Source organism: Scyliorhinus torazame, chromosome 4, assembly GCF_047496885.1.
Source record: "Scyliorhinus torazame isolate Kashiwa2021f chromosome 4, sScyTor2.1, whole genome shotgun sequence".
Taxonomy (NCBI): Eukaryota; Metazoa; Chordata; class Chondrichthyes; order Carcharhiniformes; family Scyliorhinidae; genus Scyliorhinus; species Scyliorhinus torazame.
The window spans coordinates 256,886,677-256,909,252 of NC_092710.1; the positions used below are offsets into that span (position 1 = coordinate 256,886,677).

Consider the following 22,576-nt stretch of genomic DNA (forward strand, 5'->3'; position numbering starts at 1 on the left):
ACTGCGGATACCTGGGTTGATGGGCTGTTGATAGCCCTGTGTATCGATCTGGGCTACCTTCCCAGAGCGGAATATGCAAAACTGTCTTCAGCTGCCTGCTTGTGTCTTCTTGGCTGCTTTTCCCAGCAGTCTTTCGGGTTAGCCGTTTTAAACTGGGTTTTGGCCAGATTTATCGGAACGCAGCCATTTTACATGGCTACAAGAACATAACGGGTGAATTAACTGTATTTACATTCATCACAGGGAGATGTGTAGGGTAAGTTTTTTATGCAGAGTGGTGGGTGCCTGGAACGCGCTGCCAGAAGATGTGGTGGAAGCAGGCACATTAGCAACAGTTAAGATGCATCTGGATGGGTACATGAATAGGAACCGAGTAAGGGCAGAAAGTTTAGTTTTTACTTGGGGCATCATGATCGGCACAAGTTTGGAGGGCCGAAGAGCCTGTTCCTGTGCTGTACTTTTTAAAAATAAATTTAGAGTTCCCAATTCATTTTTCCAATTAAGTGGCAATTTAGCGTGGCCAATCCACGTACTAGACACATCTCTGGGTTGTGGGGGCAAAACCCCGCAAACAAGGGGAGAATGTGCAAACTCCACACGGACAGTGACCCAGAGCCAGGATCTGGGACCTCGGCCCGTGAGGCAGCAGTGCTAATCACCGTGCTGCCCCTGAGCTGTACTTTTCTTTGTTCCCCGCCTAACTGATTTAAATGCATGTGCAAGACATGTGCAATCTTGTGCGGTCTTCTCTGTCTTTACTGACATCAGCTGAATGTATTTGCCTTGTTGGGTTTGAGTACTACAAAAATCAAATGTTTGCTTTAGCTACGTCTGTTTTTGAGTGCAGACAGTTGATCAAGTAAAATGCTTTATGTTTGGTAGAAAAGTTTGAATCCTAGGCTCAATAACTTTGTTTCAATTTACCAACCGTTTTGCCGTAAGGATCCAAAGCTCTCCGGGCATAAGATTAGTCTTGCTTGAATCACTCAAAACTCTTCAACTATTGTTATAACCCTGCACAGAATAGCTGTGAAATTTGATGTGGTGGGCAGAGAGCTGGATCTGTTTCCATCCTTTTCTCCCATGAAGCAGCTTCCCTAATCGAAAAATCTGGTTTGTGTGTATAAATATACTAATGTCACCCTGTAACATCCCCATGACTAAATTGGCTTGAGGAGTTTTTTTAAACTAATTTCTGTCCAGTCCTAGGAGACTGCATGAAAGAGGGAGGAGACATGGGGTTGATAGTATGTATTCCTTTTTATACTGTGACAGGCCAGCATTTTCTGTTTGTGAAGAATGGTTATTGTAACATTGTACTCTTGTCATTGTGTAAGGTGATGTCCCCTTTGAGACCGGGCTTGGAACCCTGGGGAGCTCCGCCTCCGCCCATCTGGGAGCAGTACATAATGGGCCGCCTTGTGGGCGGCGTAGCTGTTAGCACACGTCTCGGCACCAGTCTAGTTCTTAGTTTATTAAAGCCTTCTTTACCGTTTACGCTCTAAGCGTCGTTATTGAGGGTGCCACACTGTTTTAATTTCATTTTCAGCACCCGCAGTATTTAGCTTTTGTGTTAATAGACCAGCTGGTCTTTTCCTGTCCTCTTGCAGTATTTTCATATTTTTAGTCCCCATTATTTGTGGTCCAATCTACATACTACAGTATTGTTAATCAGGTCACATATTTTTATGGGTGCTGGACACCCACGCTAACTGCCAAAATGGCCCTGATCGTACCAAGTTTAAAATTTAAGTAAATGTTAATCTTGAGGCAGCACGGTAGCCTTGTGGATAGCACAATTGCTTCACAGCTCCAGGGTCCCAGGTTCGATTCCGGCTTGGGTCACTGTCTGTGCGGAGTCTGCACATCCTCCCCGTGTGTGCGTGGGTTTCCTCCGGGTGCTCCGGTTTCCTCCCACAGTCCAAAGATGTGCGGGTTAGGTGGATTGGCCATGATAAATTGCCCTTAGTGTTCAAAATTGCCCTTAGTGTTGGGTGGGGTTACTGGGTTATGGGGATAGGGCGGAGGTGTTGACCTTGGGTATGGTGCTCTTTCCAGGAGCCGATGCAGACTCGATGGGCCGAATGGCCTCCTTCTGCACTGTAAATTCTATGAGGAGAATAGCTCAAGTTGTTAACTGTTTATCATAGGCAGTATTGATTGAATTCAAGATTCACTTTCAGGTTGGTCATTCCAGCTTGCAACAACATGCATTTATACAATGCCTCTAATGCGAGAAAACGCCAAGGGTACAGAATGTAATGCGAGAACACTAAATGGGAGCATGAGTAGACCATTTGGATTGTTATGGCTGATCTTGGGCTTCAACTCTATTTTCCCTCCGAGACCAAAATCTGTCTATCCCGGCCTTAACTGCATTCAATGATGGAGCATCCACAACCTGCTGGGGTAGAGAAATCCAAAGGTTCACAGCCCTTTGAATGAAGATATTTCTCCTCGTATCAGAGCGGACAAATATTTGGCAGATGCAATATAACGAGAATAAGTGTCAAGTTATCCACTTAAGATGGAGAAAGAGAATGGCAGTGTATTATTTAAATGGTTGTAGATTGGGAAATGTTGACGTACAAAGGGACCTGGATGTCCTGGTACACCGGTCACTGAAAGCAAGCATTGAGGTAGAGCAAGCTGTTAGGAAGGCAAATGGCATGTTGGCCTTCATCGCAAGGGGACTTGAGTACAGGAGCAAGTGTTTCTTACCGCGGCTGTACAAGGCCTTCGTGAGACCACGCCTGGAGTATTGTGTGCAGTTTTGGTCTCTTTATCTAAGAAAGGATATATTTGCCAGAAGGAGTGCAGCAAATATTTACCGGACTGACTCCTGGGATGGCAGGTTTGCCGTATGATGACCGATTGGGCCGACTGGGTCTGTATTCACTGGAATTTGGAAGAATGAGAGGAGATCAAATTGAATCCTATAAAATTCTTGTCAGACTGGGTACAGGGATGTTGTTTCCTCTGGCTGGAGCATCTAGAATCAGGGGCCACGGTCTCGGGATACAGGATAGGCCATTTAGGACTGAGATGAGGAGAATCTTCTTCACTCAGAGAGTGGTGAACCAAGGGAATTCTCGACCATAGGAAGCTGTGGAAGCCAAATCATTGAACGTATTTAAGGAGTACAGTAAGAAGCTTTACAACACCAGGTTAAAGTCCAACAGTGTTGTTTCGAATCACTAGCTTTCGGAGCACAGCTCCTTCCTCGGGTGAATGGAGCGGTGGGTTCCAGAAACATATATATAGCCGAAGTCAATGATGCAAGACGATACTTTGTATGCGAGTCTTTGCAGGTAATTACGTCTTTACAGGTCCAGATGTAGCAACTGGAGAGAGGGATAATCACTGGTTAAAGAGGTGTGAATTGTCTCAAGCCAGGACAGTTGGTAGGATTTCGCAAGCCCAGGCCAGATGGTGGGAGGTGAATGTAATGCAACATGAATCCAACGTCCCGGTTGAGGCCGCACTCATGTGTGCCGAACTTGGCTATAAGTTTCTGCTCGGCGATTCTGCATTGTTGCACGTCCTGAAGGCCGCCTTGGAGAACGCTTACTGAAGATCAGAGGCTGAATGCCCTTGACTGCTGAAGTGTTCCCCGACTGGAAGGGAACATTCCTGCCTGGCGATTGTTACGCGATGTCCGATCATCCGTTGTCGCAGCGTCTGCATGGTCTCGCCAATGTACCACGCTTCGGGATGTCCTTTCCTGCAGCGTATGAGGTAGACAATGTTGGCCGAGTCGCACGAGTATGTACCAAGTACCTGGTGGGTGGTGTTCTCACGTGTAATGGTAGTACCCATGTCGATGACCTGGCAAGTCTTGCAGAGATTGCCATGGCAGGGTTGTGTGGTGTTGTGGTCGCTGTTCTGAAGGCTGGGTAGTTTGCTGCAAACAATGGTCTGTTTGAGGTTGTTTGAAGGCAAGAGTCGGGGTGTGGGGATGACCTTGGCAAGATGATGGTCTTCATCGATGATGTGTTGAAGGCTGCTAATAAAAAGATGTTGTAGTTTATCGGCTCCGGGGAGCAATCTCTGCAAGACATGCCAGATCATTGATATGGATACCAACATTACACGTCCCCTGCAGGTTATCACACTCTTTCCCCCCCACCCCCCCGAAGTCCGAAGACACCCAAGGGGGTCGCTGAAGATGAGAAGCAGGAGAAGTCAAAAACACCGATGACGGGGAAGGAACAAAGGAAACCTGGGTAGTCCCAGCGGGCGGCGGATGATGCAGATGCTTTGGTTTCGGCACATCGCTGCCAGACAGTGAGACCGGGACAGTCGCCGTATACCTAGCCGGAGAGCGATGCTTGCAGCTGGAAAGTCTGGGGGGAGAACCACCCAAAGGCAGTTAAACTACACGTCTGAGTCAGAGACCTCAGAGGTCTGAGTCTTCATTTTGGACGACCAGATGTCAGACATCTCCATATCACAAGAAAAAGATGATGAGGTAACGGATTCACAGGCCTCTGAACTGGAGCAACCGGTGGGACCAAGGTGGAGTTCGCGCGAGGAGCCTCCAGACTGGCGAACCTCCAAGCACGGCTCATCAGCTGACCTCGAACATTGACCTGCTATGATAGGGGACTGGATTGACAAACGAGAACCCCGGGAGCCAGCGAGGACCTTCACCAAAGTTATGGGTAGACTGCTTCCTCAGGTGCAAAATGTTTTAGAAGACAATGCCCAGTCAGGCAACGCCCTTGTAAATCTTGTGTACGGCCAATGTCGGGGAGCAATAAGCCCAATCGAGTTTAGAGTCGGCGACCCATCAACATTTCGGCCGGGGCCATCCCAGTCACAGCATGAGAGGTAGTTCTATATGAGAACAGAAAAGATGCCAGTCTGGTATCCATCGAACCTGTGGTTTGTTTCTTCGCCCCACTTCACCGTCTGTCTGGCATTCTCCGTTAGTCCGTATGAGGCCGGGTAATGAGGAGCAGTGCGAACATGGTGAATGTAATTTCCTTTCGCGAATGCAGCAAACTCCTCACTGGTAACAAGGCCCCATTGTTGGTAACGAGAACCTTCAGTATGCTGTGGGCTGAAAAAGAGGGGCACAACTGTGCGACGGTTGCGCGGGAGGTGATGGACGTAATTTTGTGAACCACCAGGCACTTTGTGCATCCAGTAAGATGAGAAACATGGATCCTAAAAACGTCCTCGGGGATGTCTTGGCCACTCCCACAGATGCAGGGGCGCTCCTGCTGGAGACTTTTGATGTTCTTGACAAACGCTGGTCTACCACCTCAAGGTCTGTGTTGATTCCCGGCAACCAGACTTTCCTCCTGGCTAGGATCTTCATCTTGGAGACACCCGGGTTTGCCACGTGAAGATCTTTCAGAACCGAAGGTTGCCCTTTCGCAGGGACGACGACCTTCGTGCCCACAGTTGGTCACATGCTACCTTATCCGGCAGCACCGGAAACGTCCTTAATTCCGCTTTAATGTGGGCTCCACAGGCCATCAGTAGGATCACAGTCTAGTGCTCGTTGTCGGTAATGTTGTAACTCGGGCGTTCCGCATACTGATTCCAGGATTCAACAGGGTCCAAAGCATCCAATCGACCAAACAAAGGCACGGTGAAACACTGAACACCGTACCTTTGTCCAAGGGAGAAGCAAAGTCATAGAGAAGTGGCTCCGTCAGCAGGGTTGCAAGTCGACAGTTCCAATTTATCTTCTCGCCAGTTTAATAAAGGCGAGGGGAGTTCGATGAGTAAACAAAATATGTTAATTTATAAGCGCAACTATTTAAATGGGGGCCCGGTTATACTTCACCGGGTCCTCTCCCTCTGGTTGGTTCCTGTCTGGCCTACTTTTTATACAACATGGTTATTAGCCCTGCAGTTAGCGGGGGAGCTCCTACTCCTCGAGCCACATGGGGAAAACAATCTACCCTGCCCCGTGTTTCCCATGCAGGTTATTGCACCATTGAATTGTGGCACTGTGGTTAGCATTGTTGCCTCACAACGCCAGGGCCTTGGGTTCAATTCCTTGGGTGACTGTGTGGAGTTAGCATTTTCTCCCATGGGTTTCCTCTGGGTGCTCCGATTTCCTCCTACAGTCCAAAGATATGCAGGTTAGATGGGGATATGGCAGTGGAGTGGGCCTAGGTAGGGTGCTCTTCCGGAGGGTTGGTGCAGACTCAATGGGCCCAATGGTCCAATGGTAGTGGTTCTATGGAATGGCAGAGCAGGTTCAAAGGGCTAAATGGTGCACTTCTGCACCTAGTTTCCATCGGCCCCTTATCCTGTTACAGTGCCCTTGTGTTCTACACTCCCCGTGTTTTAGATTGCCCTGCATTATTCTCAACCCCAGAGAATATAAGCCCAATTTACTCTGGATTTCACCACAGGACAATCCCCTCATCCCAGGGGCCACTTTAATAAACCTTGGCTGTATACCCTCAAATGTGAGTATATCCTTTCTTAAATGTGCAAAACAAAACTATACGCAGTATTCGAGATATGGTCTCACCAAAATCTGGTAGAATGGTTGTAAGACTTATTTATTCTTGTACCCCAGTTCCCTTACAAGAAGGCAAACATGCCATTTGACTACCTAATTGCTTGCTGCATCTACATGCTAACTTTGCATTCCTTATGCAAACCCACCCAGGTCTCTGAACAATTTAAAAAAAAAAAAAAAAAAAAAAATTTTTTTTTAATTTAGTGTACCCAATTATTATTTTTTCCAGTTAAGGGGCAATTTAGCATGGCCAATGCACCTAACCTTCACATCTTTGGGTTGTGAGAGTGAAATCCAAGCAGACACTGGGAGAATGTGCAATCTCCACATGGACAGTGACCGGGGGCTGGGATCGAACCCGGGTCCTCTGTACTGTAGGTAGAAGTGCTAACCACTGCGCCACCGTGCTGCCCTGAACAGCAACATTTACAAGTTCCTCATCTTTTTAAAAAAAAAAAAATCATTTTTTCTATTCTTATGACTGAAGTGAATAACTTCACCATTCCCTACATTATATTCCATTTGCCATCTTTGTTGCCCACTCACTTTAACCTATCGACGTCTCTTTGTGGCCTTTGTGTCCTCCCCACAGCTTACTTTCTTACTTAGTTTGGTGTCATCAGCAAACTTTGACACATGATTTATTAATGTGAATTGTAAATAGCTGAGGCCCAAGCATTGAATATCAGCACTCCACTATTCATTGCCTGGCAACTTAAAAAAGATACAAAAAAAGTGAAATAATGGACATTAAAAAAAGTACAAAAATCAAACAAAACAAACGACAGCATCATGAGGAAATTGTACCTAGTGAGCTATGGTGAGGGATGTAAAGCAATGCCCTTACATTTCTTGGTGTACTGATGTACCACTCTCAAAAGTGGTCATGAATAGTCCAGCTACACTGCGTAATAGATGCTGCATGGAGTGACGAAACAGCAGGAAGTACCTAAATTCATATAATTTTTTCTGTTCCTTCTTCCTTGATGTCAACAAATGGCCATTTCGGAGAATGATACATAATATTGCCATGCAATTAAACACTGATCCTTTTTCAGGTACAAATGGAGTGTTTGTACATCCTACATACTTATCAAAGAAATGTAGGACGTATTAGCAGCATTTTTGGACGACCGCTTTGTGTAACCTGTGGTTTACTTTTTGTATTCTGAAGTCAGTGTCTTTTAAACAAAACACCTTATATAAAAATAAAATTGGTTCGTATCTTGTGTTCGATATGGCATTACATTGCCGTTATGAGGAATTGAGCAGAAATAATGGCCTTTTGAATTGCTTTTCTGGAAACCTTGTTTATCACGTGGGAAATTGGCAAACTGTCAGATCAGTGTGCAAGGTACCTGTTTTTGAACATTACTGTTTACTACAACTTTGCGATATAAATAGTAAATGATAAAAGATTTGCGATTTAAAAAAAAAAAAACCCTTTAAATTCTGAATTGTTGGCCTGAATGGATGTGTAAAATCCCATAGAGCACTGATTTGTTCCATATCATGCTTGCACTCTTGGCTATGCTTAATAATTATCCATTTTTTGAAAAGATGAGATTCAATAGAATTCAACGCACTAGTTGCAATTTATAATAAATGGAGCCATACCTTTTAGAGTACACAAATTAAGTTGAGCTTCAGATCCAGTGTATAGATTTGGTTGCTATGGAATCTATCACTGGAAAAATAGGTTTAAAAGGTATTAAGAAAAACCTGAATCAACATAGTTCAACAACAAACTGAGACTTTGAATCTTTTTTTAAACTTGGTTAAGGAGGAGTATTTGTATTTACTCTGAGGAGTTTGTACTGTCTGTAAACCACATTCCATCAGCGATGGGAAAGGATGGCGTGAAGTGATGGTATCAGTTACTGTTTCTAGGGAGTAAACACAAATCCCTATCCAATGTGAAATACTTGTAATGACAGTAGAGCTTTTATTTCTCAGCAAGTTTTCCTCCAGAACAAACAAAATATTTGTGCTGTGAAGTGATTGCCATGTTAGTCATTCATACAGTACAGCGGTGTGTTTCAATGGAATTTTCCCAATTAACTTCCTTGTACAGTTGCCTAGAATTATTCCCCTCCGTCAAAATTTGTGCAATGAGAACTGATCGAAGTACAAAATGTGAAATGCAGAATATCACAAATGTACCATAAATCTTTACCTGTCGCTGTTGCATAATTTCACCTGACTGGAATTTGGAGTTATCATTTTGTTGGTCTTTGCAAATATCGCTAAATTGATTATACTATGCTATCGCAGCGCTCCCTTGTACTTGTAGCTTTACGCGACCAGCTTCCTAAATATCTGAAGAAGAGACATAAATGCATTTTGAAACTTTGCAGTAGCAAGAATACGGCTTGCTTCAACCCTTGTCCAACAAGAGGGGTTGGGAAAGTAAATACAAAAGTTCAATTTGGCTGAATATAGTTCAAATATTTACAATCCAAATAAGATTCAATAAAATCAACTAACCACTTGAAAAACCGGTCTGTTGGGGAATATGTTAGAATCTCCCTCCTTCCAACTCCACCCTGAACTTAAATCGTTTAAGTGATTGACAGTTGAAGGCCAAACCCTCAAAATGTCACCGCTAATAAAGTAATAGATAATATTAATAATAGTCTTCGTACTCCTGTACATTTTTGTTATATTTTATTTATGCTTATCCTCAGTGACCATTTATCTTGCTTTATATTGCATTGAGCAATTGCTTCAAATTCGTGCTTCTCATAAGTTATTTAATTATTAACTGTTGCTGGAAAGATGGGCAATTCTGTGGCAGTCATCTGTTCAATAAAAATAAGCCTTGCCTTTCTGTCGTACTGTCACGTTTATTTTTGAATTTGAGACAGGGCAAGAGACAGACAGTGGTGTGGGGGGGGGGGGGGGGGGGGGAAGAGACTTGGGGAGAGTGGGAAGATATAGACGAGAGTGGGTAGGAGAGAGAGAGCCATGGAGTGGAAGGGGGAAAGAGAGAGAGCCATGGGGGAGGGGTGCTGCTGGAAGAGGGAACCATGTGGGAGGGAAAAAAGAGAGAGAGCCACAGATGATTGGAGAGAGGGGGGAAATGGGGAGAGTGACAGCCACATTGAGGGGGGGGGGTGGTTAGAAGAGACAGAGCCAGAGGGATTGAGGAGAGAGGAAAATAGTCACAGGGTTGGGGGGGAATGAAGAGAGAGAGAGAGCCATGGATGGGGGGAGATGGGGAGAGAGAGCTCAGTTGGGAGGGGGTGGGGAGAGAGGCGCATGGGGTGGAGGAGGGAAAAGAGAGCCACAGGTGGTGGGGGTTGGTGGAGAGAGTGAGAGCCACAAAGAGGGGGAGTGGAGCCCCAGGGATTGTGGGGGAGAGTGAAAGAGTGAGAGAGAGCCACAGATGGGAGGGAAGGAGGGGGGTGGAGAGAGAGCGAGAGCCACGGGGAGGGGGAGTGAGAGAAAGAGAGAGTGCGAGTGCCACAGAGGGGAATCACATGGGAGGGGGGGGGGAAGAGCGAGCCATGTGGGATGGGGGTGTGTGTGTGGAAGAGAGAGCCACACGTGGAGGGGGGAAGAGAGAGCCACAGAGGTGGGGGGAACCACAAGGAGGAGGTAAGAGAAGAACCAGATGGGGTGGGAGAGAACCAGGGTGGGGGTTGGCGGGGGGTGGGAGGGGGTGCGTTGGGAAGAGAAATGCCTTCTGGGAAACAAAACTGCCATTCTGCAGCTGAAATTTATCCTACTTAAAGTAAAACCAAAATCTCAATAAATTGGTTATTTTACATAATGTCTTCATTCAAAGTATTCATTTGAAAGCCTAGTCTGGATACTTCCAGTCAGGGTTCTGATGCTGGACTGAATTTAAATTTTGCAAACTGAACGTCTATCTAGATTATGCACCAGTCATTCAGCCTGTTGTACTACTGGAATTCTGTAGTATCTAGCATTTAGTAGTCGCATTTCTTAAAATAATTTTGAAAAACAAGATGGCAGATTTCAAAATCTAAACCGATAAAGTTCAACTGTGTTTCTTCATGTTGTGTGTCAGCACACTTGGTTCGAAAAGGAGGGGGCGATGGATTAGCCGTAAGAGTGGATGGGTGAAACGGTAAAGGGGGTAGGAGATGCAAAGAGGGCTGGAGCATATTGAATGCATGAGTGATTTGGGAGAAAGGGTAGTGTTTTCAGTCGCATTTTCTGCACAACACAAGTTAAATGTAGCTTTGAGATGTCGGTCATATTTTTACAAAAAGAGAAGCAGTGATCTAGAACCCTCTGATTTGATGTGTTCTTGTACACAAGAGGTACAAACCCACCATGATCTAATTAAATGGAGGAACAGGATCGAAAGGTTAAATATCCTTCTCTTGATCTTATCTCCCCTATTATGTCACCACCTGCCACACAACAGAAATTACATTTATATTGTACTGTTCATAATCTCAGGATATAACCAGGATATAACCAAAGTGATTCCATAGAATCATAGATTTATACAGCACAATAGCATGTAATTTAGCCCATCATAGGAACATAGCAATTAGGAGCAGAAGTAGGCATTTCAGACCCTTGAGCCTGCTCCACCATTCAATCAGATCATGACTGATCTCTTCCTGGTCTCAAATCCATCTCCATACCTGTTCCCCATATCCCTTTAACCCATCTTTAAAATCAAAAATATATCTATCTCCTTCTTGAAATCATTTAATGACACAGACTCACCGCACATTGGGGCATCGAGTTCCACAAATTCACTACCCTCTGCGCCAAGTAGTTCCTCCTTATCTCAGTTCTAAATCCAACTCCTCTCATTCTAGATTGCCAAACAAGGGGGAACATTTGGTCTATGTTTACTTTATCAATCCCTTTTCGTATTTTATATACCTCGAACAGATCCCACTTCATTCTTCTAAACTCCAGTGAGTATAAGCCCAAACTGTTTAATCTCTCCTCATACGTCAACCCTTTCATCCCCTGAATCAATCTGGTGAACCTCCTCTGAACTGCCTCCAATACCACCACATCCTTCCTCAAATAAGGAGACCAAAACTGGACACACTACTCCAGATGTGGTCTCACCAACACCCTATACAATTGCAACAACACTTATCTATTTTTATACTCCAGTCCTTTTGGAATGAACGCAAACATCCCATTTGCCGTTTTAATTACATGCTCTACCTGCATACTGATTGTCTGTGGTTCATGAACAAAGATTCTGCCCAGACGCATTTTGAATCTACTTTCCATTGAGATAATTTGCCTTCTTTTTTTTAGCCTAAAGGGATGACATCACACCTATCCACATTAAACTCCATCTGCCAATCTCCTAGCCTATCTGTTTTATTCTAGCCTATCTATATCCGTTTGTAAAATCTTTATCTCCTCTTCACTGCCTGCTTTCCCACCTATTTTAGTATCATCTGCAGATTTTGCTGTGTTACACTCTGTCCGTGCTTGCATACCCGTGTCCTCCTCCCCTGCTTTTTCCCCTTCAAGGGTGCATTCTCGTAATATTACAAGTGGATCTGTTGCTTCCACCACCATATCAGGGTCTGCTTTCCAGAATACACCAACTATGTTAAGAAGAAAGAACATTGACCATTTCAGAATAGGAATAGACCCTTCGGCCCACCAAGCCTGTGCCGATCCAGATTCCTTCTTTAGACCTACTACTTATTGCCTAAATGATCTGTACCCCTCCATTCCCTGCCTGTTAATGTGTCTATCAAGATACATCTTAAAATGTTGCAATCGTGCCTGCCTCTACCATCTCCACTGGCAGCACTTTGGGCACCCACCACCCTATGTATGAAAAGCTTTCCCCGCACATCTCGCCTATGGATTCAATGATAATCTATGATTAATCTAGGACAAAGGTTCGGCACAACATCGTGGGCCGAAGGGCCTGTTCTGTGCTGTATTTTCTATGTAACTATGTAAACTTTCCCCCTCTCGCCTTGAACCTGTGCCCCCTTGTAATTGCCTCTTCCACCCTGGGAAAAAGCTTCTGACTATTCACCCTGTGTCCATCTCTCGTAATTTTGTAGACCTCAATCAGGTCTCCCCTCAGCCTCTGTCTTTCCACCAAAAACAATCCGAGTTTATTCAACCTCTCCTCATAGCTAACACCCTCCAGACCAGGCAACATCCTGGTAAACCTTCTTTGCATGCTCTCCAAAGCGCCCACGTTCTTCTGGTAGTGTGGCGACCGGAGCTGCACACAATATTCCAAATGTGGCCTAACTGAAGTCTTATACTACTATAACATGACCGGATAACTCTTATACTCAAGGCATGCTGTTGACCATCTTATCCACCTGCAATGCCACTTTCATGGAACTATGGACTGGAACACAGAAAATTAATGTTTCCTCAGGTTGTCTCCCCTTCTTTTGCCAATCACCTTAAATACATGTCCCCTGATTACTGACACTTTATGCCATTGTAAACAGTTGCTCTATTAAAGCTCTCCTTGACCTTCTCTGCCGTGAGTAATGAGAACTAGCCCTGCTTCTCCAGTTTTCCACATGACCAAAGTCCCTCATCCCTGATATCATTCTAATAAATCTTTCCTTCACCCTCTGTAAGGTTTGGCCATCTTTCCAAAAGTGTGATGCCCAGTAATGAACACAATATTCCAGCTGAAAATGAATCCATGGTGTCTTATAAAGATTTAGTATAACTTGCGAAAAGGTAATAAATGGAGTATATTCTCCGTGTTCAACAATGCTGCAGATTAAGGAATAAACCTTTAAAAATCATGTTGCACATGCTGTGAACTTCCATCATCGCACACCACCTTCAGCTGCTCTGGTCACAATGTGGAGAAAGAGAAGTTTACAGCATGTGCAATATGATTTTTAAAGGATTATTACTTAATCTGCAATTAAGGTCTAAAATAGACCTACTGTTCAGCTCTCAAACTTTCTGTATCTATCACTTGGATTAAAACGGAAGTAAAATGATTAGTAGTATTAATTCCCTATCGCTTTTGTATTTGGGGTATGGTATAGCTCGTTAAACTGAGGGCAGAGTATAATTATCTTCATCCTTTTAGGCCTTTGTGGTGTTGAATGATGATGAGCATATCAAGAAACGTGATGTTTGGAGAGGTATTCTACAAATTGCAGATAAAAATAGTTAGTATCTTGACTTTTACACAATGGTCTACTTAAAATGCATTCAGTAGTTCTATTTAATCAAAAATAAATGATAAAAAAAACATTTTTCCCCCATTAAATTGTAAAACGTTCCTGTGATATTGGTCTTCAACTTTTGAGGCACATGAGCCCTTTCACTATCGTTCTGTCACAGTTAAGGAGAAAACATTGGGCTGACATTTTTTTAAAAGTTGGCATATTTAAAGTCAGCTCACTGAAGAAGAGATCTGCCATCAGTGGAATGAGTGGCTAGTGATTTCTAAAATTCTTTGGCATCAGATATTTGTTCATATGGAGCTCACAGTATTTTTGACTGACGTGGGTCACATTGCAGAACTGTTTCTGATATGTGCTTCTATTCACACTGTTCTGGATTTGCTGTTCACCTTCGGCAAAATCCAAATTATTAGTTGCATTGGAAAACCACTAGCGGCAAAAGTTTGCATGTTTGGTGCTTAAAGGTCATGGAGCGCTAATTTTGCTTCAAGAGCTTGTATTCTCCCGACAATGCTAACCCACACCACATTGCTGAGTATAGTCTGCCTCTGCTACACCTAGCAGTGGTGGTATCATTCATTAACCTCTGCCAATATATGTGGGGCAAAACTGCCAGCTGAGTTATGTCCCCACATGATCATTAACATTGGCCGCCACTTTCCGTACAGCACTTGTCATGTTGGACTGCCTACTGTGGAAGTGCTGTTGTCAGATGAGTCCAAGAATCATTTGAATAATGGATAAGGTTTATCTAGTCGAAAATAAGCTGCGAGCCATCTCTCGTAACCTAATTTTTTGCAAAGTTGCAATGTGCTGAGCTTCAGAAGAAAAAGAGTGGTGGAAATTCAAGTGCAGTTAGGTTGACATTTTATTCTACTTTTTTTTAACTTCACAAAATGCTTTGTCACTGGAATAAATTACATAAGATTGTTTGAAATTATTTGTTACTTTGTCCAGTGGCACTAGAAGGACAGTATGTTCTGTGCCCATTATGTTGCTTTTTTCCTGTATCTATTGCTAGATAACTAACTTCACAATTAACATACTTGTGGTTGATTCAATGCAGCTGCATGAGTGGAAGTCTGAGCAACAACTTGAGCAGGTTATTTTTTTCACACAGGTGTAGAAAATTGGATTCAATTACCACCTGTTGCCATCAGGATATCTCCATAATTGGTCCTGTAAAAATTGCCTGCTGCAAGAGAAATTTAAATAAAAGCCTGCAGTTGATGGCAAAAACACAAACGCATGATGCAATTTTTTGTATCAGTAGTATTGCAACAGTGGGGGGGGGCGGGGGGTGGAAGTGGTGGTGGTTACACCACTGTGGAGAGCTCTTAATTGTCTGCATCAGTGGGTGGTAAATTAGGTGAGCAGATCATCGTAATTAATACATACGTTATACCAATTCAATCATGCTAATTTGATGAATTGCAGTATGGTGCTGACCCATTAAGTTAAGTTTATTTTGCATCGTATGAGTAGGTCAGTACTTTTTGGTCTCCTGTCCAAATATGTCAGACGTTCAGTTCTTGTGCTTGCCACTGCGATTTGGTAATGACAGCTCTTAGAAATTTAATCTCTTCCTGTTTAATGGGAACAGTGTGCATTTTGTTTAACTCTCCTAATTTGTGATCAGTTCCATTGTAAGCACTCTTGCTATCTATACAGTTGTAGAAATTGTTTTAAGATATTTTTGAAGTTATTTTTGGAAAATTTTAAATGCGAGATCTTTTTAACTGAAGCCTATGATGATGCATTGTTCTTGGTTGTGTGGTTTCATCAATAAAACATTTTCTTTACTTTAGCATCCTTGAGTTTTTGGGAGGGGTGTTAAATTGAAAGCAAATATATTAACTGCCGCAATTGATGATTGAACTGTGAATGCCAATGAGTTCTGCAAAGTCCTGTCTTGGCATTTACTCTCTCATTTTTTGTGCCTTGCAACAATCCATGTTCAAATGTCTGAGGTGGAAGATGGTCTTGTAATGTGGTTAATAGGTTTTTTTTATTACAGATCAAAGTATTTCACAGTATATTCTAGTTCTTCACTAGCACCCATTCCCAACAAGTTACACAGGAACCTGGGAACAGGAGCAGGCCATTCAGCCTCTTGAGCCTGTCCTGCCATTCAATGAATCATGGCTGATCTGTGTCCTAACTCCATATACCTGCCTTTGGCCCATATCTCTTAATACCTTTGCTTAATAAAAATCTATCTATCTCAGATTTAAAATTAGCAACTGATCTAGCTTCACTGCTGTTTGTGGGAGAGAGTTCCAAACCCACACCACCCATTGAGTGAAGAAATTCTTCTTAACATCTCTCATGAATGGTCTAGCCCTAATTTTGCCCCCTAGTTTTAGAATTTCCAACAAGTGGAAACAGTTATCTTTATCTACCCTGCCTTTCCCTGTTAATATCTCAAATACTTTGATCAGATCACCCCTTAACCTTCTAAAATTCCAGCCGAAACAGGCCTAATTTGTGTAATTTCTCCTTTAAACTTAAACCCTGTAGTCCAGGTGTCATTTTTTAAACCTGCATTGCACTCCCTCCAAGGCCAAAATATCCTTCCTAAGGTGTGGTTCCCAGAACTGCTCCCAGTACCTCAAGTGGGGTCTAACCACGGTTTTGTGTAGCTGCAGATGTGAACATTATCTTCTCGGATTTATGTAATCATTTCATCATCACAAAAACATTTTTACCTATGTGGGCATTGCTTGTGGGCAAAATGCCTAACTATAAGTTGTGGACAATTGAGATATTTTTTGCTTTAGGTCAATAAACATTTTGATGTATAAAAGACTATGTCGGAATCCATGTTATTGTGAAGAAGAACATTTTTTATACTCCATTGTTAATAGTTGCTGACAACTGTATAAGTGTAGAAGTTGTAGCGATTATTGTTCTGTAGTTGAAGGCAAGCTTGGGCTCTATCTTCTGAATATGCTGTTTCCTCACCAACCAGGCATCAAGAAGTGACTGACCAGAAAGTGGAAAAGCACCTGCATTGCTAGAAAATCCCTTGGAAAATCGAAGACTATGAACGAAACTGGGTTTTAGGTTTGTTAGCAGAACAGGAAGGCATCACCAACCCACATCTGTAGGTATGTATATTGCATTATAATTTACCGAAGGTAAGTGGGGTACAGATTTGAGGTTAATATCAGATCAGCCATGATATTAAAGGATGGAGTGGGTGGGGAAGGACCGAGCTGTGCTCGTCCATGTTGGTACCAATGACACCGGTAAGACCAGGAAAGGGGTTCTGTTTGGTGATTTTGAGCAGCTAAGGCCCAAATTAAAAAGCAGAGCCACAAAGATTAAAATCTCTGGATTATTACCTGAGTCACGAACAAGTTGGTATAGGGCAAATAAGTACAAAGAGATAAATGCGTAGCTCAAACACCAGTCTGGAAGAAATAAATTTCAATTCGTGGAGCACTGGCCCAAGGGATGTGGGAGCTCTTCCATTGGGACAGGCTTCAACTGAACCGTGCTGAGGGGAGAGCCGTATAACTAAGGTGGTTGGTGTTTTGTTATGTTTCCTTTGTAACATAAGCGGCTTCCTTGTGTTGCATTTGTCAAGGAAGGTCGAGACGTGTAAATAATTTCAACTCATTTATTTACACTATGTACACTTTTATAACTTGAGTTCGACACTACTGCTAATCCTATTGTAGCTACCTAAACTGACTGACCAGCTGCTGTCTTCCACGTGGTGGGTGCGATAATGAATCAACCCTGTGCCTCTCCTCACTGACTGTCTCCACTGGCCGAAGGGGGCTGATCATGTGTGTGGTGTCCTTTATGTATGGGTTGGTGTAATGCCCCCGTGTGGTCGTGTCACCTCCTTGTGTATCGTGAATGTCCATTGGTCGAGTGTGTATGTGTGATGTTTCTGGTGCTCCCTCTAGTGTCTGTCTATCTTACATGTATTTACAGTGATGCACATCACCACATCCTCCCCTTTTTATATGTTCATATTTTCTGTACACTTTAAGAAAAACTGAACAAAGAACAGGTAGAGAAGGTAAGGTATATACAAGTCATGGGAACGGTGATTAAACAATAAGTCCAAATCATTCATGTGAGTCCATAAACCATCTATCATCATGGTCAAATGTCTCACTTGGTTATGAACGGCATCAACAGGAACCAAGAAGTGGTGGAATCACTGCGCTGTCCACTTTGGAGTCTTTTTCTTTTTTTCTTTTTATGTTTGTGGTGGTGCTGTCGGGTGGCATCTGGTAGCTGATAAGGTGTTGACGTTGAAGAGCTACTATCAACAGTATCATTCGAGGTCATGGATGTGCCAGTTGTTGAAGTCGGATGAGACTGTGCATACTGGTTCTGGCCACATGCTGTGCTGGAAGGGTGATTTTGCTGAGAAGCGTTGAAGCATGTCGATTTGGAGCAGAATTGCTGCTCGCATCAATGTCTGGTGATGGTGTGAAACTAGAACCTTGCATCTGATAGGAATATGCTGTCTGGCCAGGCTGTGGTGCAGCAAATCCTGGGCAGTAACTAAGGCATCCAGTCTGTAGTGCACATTGCGCTGGCGTTAGTCCTCCTTCGGTCTTGATTCCATTAGTGGGCAATCCGTAGTGCTGGCCTGTTTGAGAATATGCTGCATAGACTGCTGGCTGTTGCAGGCTTGAATACTGGGTTTGTCCAGCATGAGCTGTCATTGGCCGCACTGTCGGTGTGGAACAAATGTGTGGACATAGCTGTGGTGAAAATTGGTGTATTCCTCTTGGACTGTAGCTGCTGCTTGTTATTGGTGACCCAGTGTGATTGTCACGTGATCCATCTCCTGTCGTTGTGGCATCTGCTGTCACCCTGAGCGTGCCATCACTGAGGTTGCGACACTGCCTGTCTGGAGTAAAGTCTGGCTTACGTGAATCAGAGTCGCTGTTTGGTTGCTCCCCATCTGGAGTCTGGTCTGTTTTTTGTTGATGCTCCCTGTCCGGAGTCTTAGCAGGTTCACTGGAGTCAGTTGAGATTTCTTGAAGCTGCACGTCTGGAGTCGGAACATGCAGGAGTGCATTGACTAGTGGAGAGGTTCGAGCAATTGAAGGTGGAAATAGTGTGGTGTCACCGGAGTCACCAGTGGTCTCACAGTGATCGTCGAGTGCCTCTGTATGCACTAGCTGAGGTCTGTCACTTTGCACCTTTTGCATGGGAAGTGGGATGCTGTCGTCACTCGTTTCACATACCGTGGGTAGATCCTCAGTAGCTGCTTGCTGTTCACAAGGGTTGGGTAAATTGTCAGAGTTTTCATCTGGTGGTGCAAACAATGTGGGTGGACTGTCATTGTCTTGCCGTTGTCCTTCATTTGGGCTTTTCTTCTTTGGAATTTTAAATCTTCCCCCAGACATTACAGAACCTTGTTCATTTCCCTCAATTTCTCCCATATGTAGGGCATCAAATGTTAGATCCAATGTTTCTTTCGTCATTGTACTAGTTTCCAAAGAACAGTCCGTTTCAATTTTCTTCTCAGTTACTTCATATGCATCCTTTTCTGATGTACATGCCTTCATAGTCTCTGGCTCTGATTTTGCTGGGACTGGCACAGTCACAGTCTCTCTTTTACTGTTCTCAATTGCCCACATTCTACTCCCCAGACATAAATGCTTAATCTCTGGAGTTAATGTGGTACAATGGATAATCGGGTCGACCTTATCTGCATTTTCACCATCACTGGAAAGCACAATTGGTTCACTTGAAACTGCTGTGGGTTTTAAGTGCTTTATCTGGCTACTCGATGTAGGTGTCCTCAGGATTCTTGCTCCAATGTTCTGCTCATTTATCAGTAGAGTGTGCAGAGGTTCAATGCGATTAATATTCCCATCAGGGGTTGAAGAGTCATTACTGACTAACTGCTGGTCTCCGAAGTTGGGACTTTGCGGCGTTGTGTTGAAGGGAGACAGTTGTCCCTGCTGTAGATATGATTCAGGTGGTGTTATTTCCATTAAATGAGGATCAATGTCTTGTCCATTTTTTCGATCCGTACTAAAGCAATGGCAATTTTCAGTCTGCTCCTTGCAAGTTAGACATACAATTAGACATACAAGTGATTTCTTTAGCAAATCCTCAGCATCCTTCTGTGACTGTGCAGCATTATTAATATCTCTTCGGCTAGAATGATCCTGAAGGTCAGCGCATAATCCTTTTTTCTTCAGGCTTAGAAGAGGCGATTCCTTTGGCTTGTCTTCATTTGGGCTTGAACAGTCATCAGCGCTGTGCCATTCATTGTAGCATGATAGACCGTCATGGTCGTCCTGCTGTGCAGTGGAGTGTGGTAGACTGTTATAGCCTTCTTGCTGTTTATGTGAGCATGGCAGACTTGCATCGTCTGCTGCTAGTTGGTCAGAGGAGGTTGCTAGACCCTCATGATCTTGTTCCTGCAAGGACTGCGCATTGGAGTCTTGCGTTGCTTCTATTGTGGAGGCTGTCCACGAGCTCTCTGTGGAGGCTTGTGACAAGGAGTCATTTCTTGTTCGTGCAAGGACTGCGCTCTGGAGTCTTGCGTTCCTTCTGTCGTGGAGTCTGTCCACAAGCTCGCTGTGGAGGCTTGTGACTCTGGAGTCACTTCTTGTTCATGCAAGGATTGCGCTCTGGAGTCTTGCGTTTCTGCAATTATGGAGTCTGTCCACGAGCTTGCTGTGGAGTCTTGTGACGCTGGAGTCACGTCTTGTTCCTGCAAGGACTGCGGTGTGGAGTCTTGCATGTCTTTCGTAGAGTCGAGAACCCTGAGCGGGGCGTGGACCACGCTCTGTGTGGCAGCAGGCCGCTCTCTGTGGGCTTGTAACGCTTTCTGTCTCTTGATTTCAGGCTGCAGCATCATCCTGCACTGATGAGTTGGGACGTCATATCTGCTGGGTTGAAGATCCTCAAATCCGAAAAATGAATCCGCATCTGCGTCGGATTCAATGCGGGGGTCACCAATGTGCAACACAAAAGGTTCGTCCGAGTCATAGTCGTATAGGACCATGGAGCTGTCATTGGCCTCGCGAGGTCCAGAAAAAATGTAAAGGTCGGTATCATCAGTTTGTGCGTAGGTAACTGCTTGTTGCAGGGTTCTTCGGAGGTTAAATTCATTTCCTGGTTCAATTTGAGGCATTGTGCTGTCATTCCAGGTGAAGGAAGGTTGTTTTACAGCTTTAAAAGATTTTTTCTTTGATTTGGGACGTTTCCCCTTTAAATTGGTGCGGTCTGGGGCCTCTGACGTCATGCCACGCGTGACGTTGCACGTAGGAAGCGATTGTTCATGCGCAGATCGCTGTTCCTTTACCGATGGCCGTTTTCTTGATTGCGCATGCATGGCGTCTCGCGCATGCGCGAATGAACCTTCCGGTTCTGCGCACTTCTCGTGCAACTGCGCTAGTGTAGTCCCTTTAGCAAGATGGCTGCCGACCTTGACCCAAATCGCTCTCTGGTCCGGGCCCTTGGCCTCAAGGTGAGTACTGCCGCTTCTCTTACCTTTCCTTGCCGATTGGAGTGTGTTTTCCTCACAGTATTTACCGAATTTGTCCAGGACTGCCTGGAAGTCGTGCCTGTTTTGCCCCTTGGAGAACTTGAATTTTTAAAAGATTTCTTCTGCTCTTGCACCGGCGAGGATGAGGAGAAACTCCTACTTTTTCATTATCGGCCAGGTCTTTAAGTTCGGCTGCCACCAGGTAGAATTCAAACACCTGCCGGAATCGCTGCCAGTTCTCGCAGAGATCGCCGTGGCACTGGAGCGGCTGCGGAATCGGGAGCCCGTACATCTTGCCTGGGTATTGCTGGTTGTCACTGTACGCTGAGGTATGGCTATCTGGATTTAAGCAGTTCACTCCTGGTACCATGTTTTGTTATGTTTCCTTTGTAACATAAGCGGCTTCCTTGTGTTGCATTTGTCAAGGAAGGTCGAGACGTGTAAATAACTTCAACTCATTTATTTACACTATGTACACTTTTATAACTTGAGTTCGACACTACTGCTAATCCTATTGTAGCTACCTAAACTGACTGACCAGCTGCTGTCTTCCACGTGGTGGGTGCGATAATGAATCAACCCTGTGCCTCTCCTCACTGACTGTCTCCACTGGCCGAAGGGGGCTGATCATGTGTGTGGTGTCCTTTATGTATGGGTTGGTGTAATGCCCCCCTGTGGTAGTGTCACCTCCTTGTGTATCGTGAATGTCCATTGGTCGAGTGTGTGTGTGTGTGTGTGATGTTTCTGGTGCTCCCTCTAGTGTCTGTCTAACTTACATGTATTTACAGTGATGCACATCACCACAGTCGGGAAGGCTTTTAACTTAGTAGTGAGAGGAAAGAATAATGCAAGAGGAGATGCAGTAAATGAAAAGAAACCAAAGAGTAATACAGTGGAAATTTGGGTAACGACAGCCAGTGTCTGGCAGAAAGAGTCATAGAGTACAAGCTTGAGAGTACACCAGATAAGGCAGGAGAGTGCAAACATTGTAAAAAGACAGAATTAGAGCTCTGTGTCTGACTATGCAACATTCGTAACAAAATGGATGAATTGTTAGCACGGGTAGGAAGAAATAAATATGTATGACCTGATAGTCATTAACGAAACATGGTTGCAGGGTGACCAAGGCTGGGATCTAAATATTGAAGGATATTTTACATTTCAAAATAATGGGAAGCTAAGAAATGGTGGTGAAATAGTTCTGTTAACGAAAGACATAATTAACAGAGTGAGAGATGACCATGACTCAAAAGAGTAAGGTGTGGAATCGGTTTGGATGGAGATGAGAAATAGTAAAATTAAGAGGTCACTTGTGGGAGTAGTTTATAGAACGCTCTTAAAAGTAGTTACACAGTGGGAAGAGTATGCAGGAAGAAATAAATGGGGTGTGTAGGAAAGGTCCTACAATAATCATGAGTGACTTTATTCTACACACCGATTGGGAAAATCATATTG

The 22,576-nt window shown here is 44.0% G+C and overlaps 1 protein-coding gene across 6 annotated transcripts in view; it reads left to right on the forward strand.

The window, feature by feature from the left end:
- LOC140410888 (E3 ubiquitin-protein ligase RNF19A) overlaps positions 1 to 22,576 on the forward strand; it is a 143,820-nt gene that overhangs the window by 55,073 nt on the left and 66,171 nt on the right. For all 6 annotated transcript variants that reach the window (XM_072499660.1, XM_072499656.1, XM_072499655.1 and 3 more), the window contains one exon: positions 16,610 to 16,748. The gene's annotated coding sequence lies outside the window, so the exon portion shown is untranslated. The remainder of the gene's footprint in view (positions 1 to 16,609; positions 16,749 to 22,576) is intronic.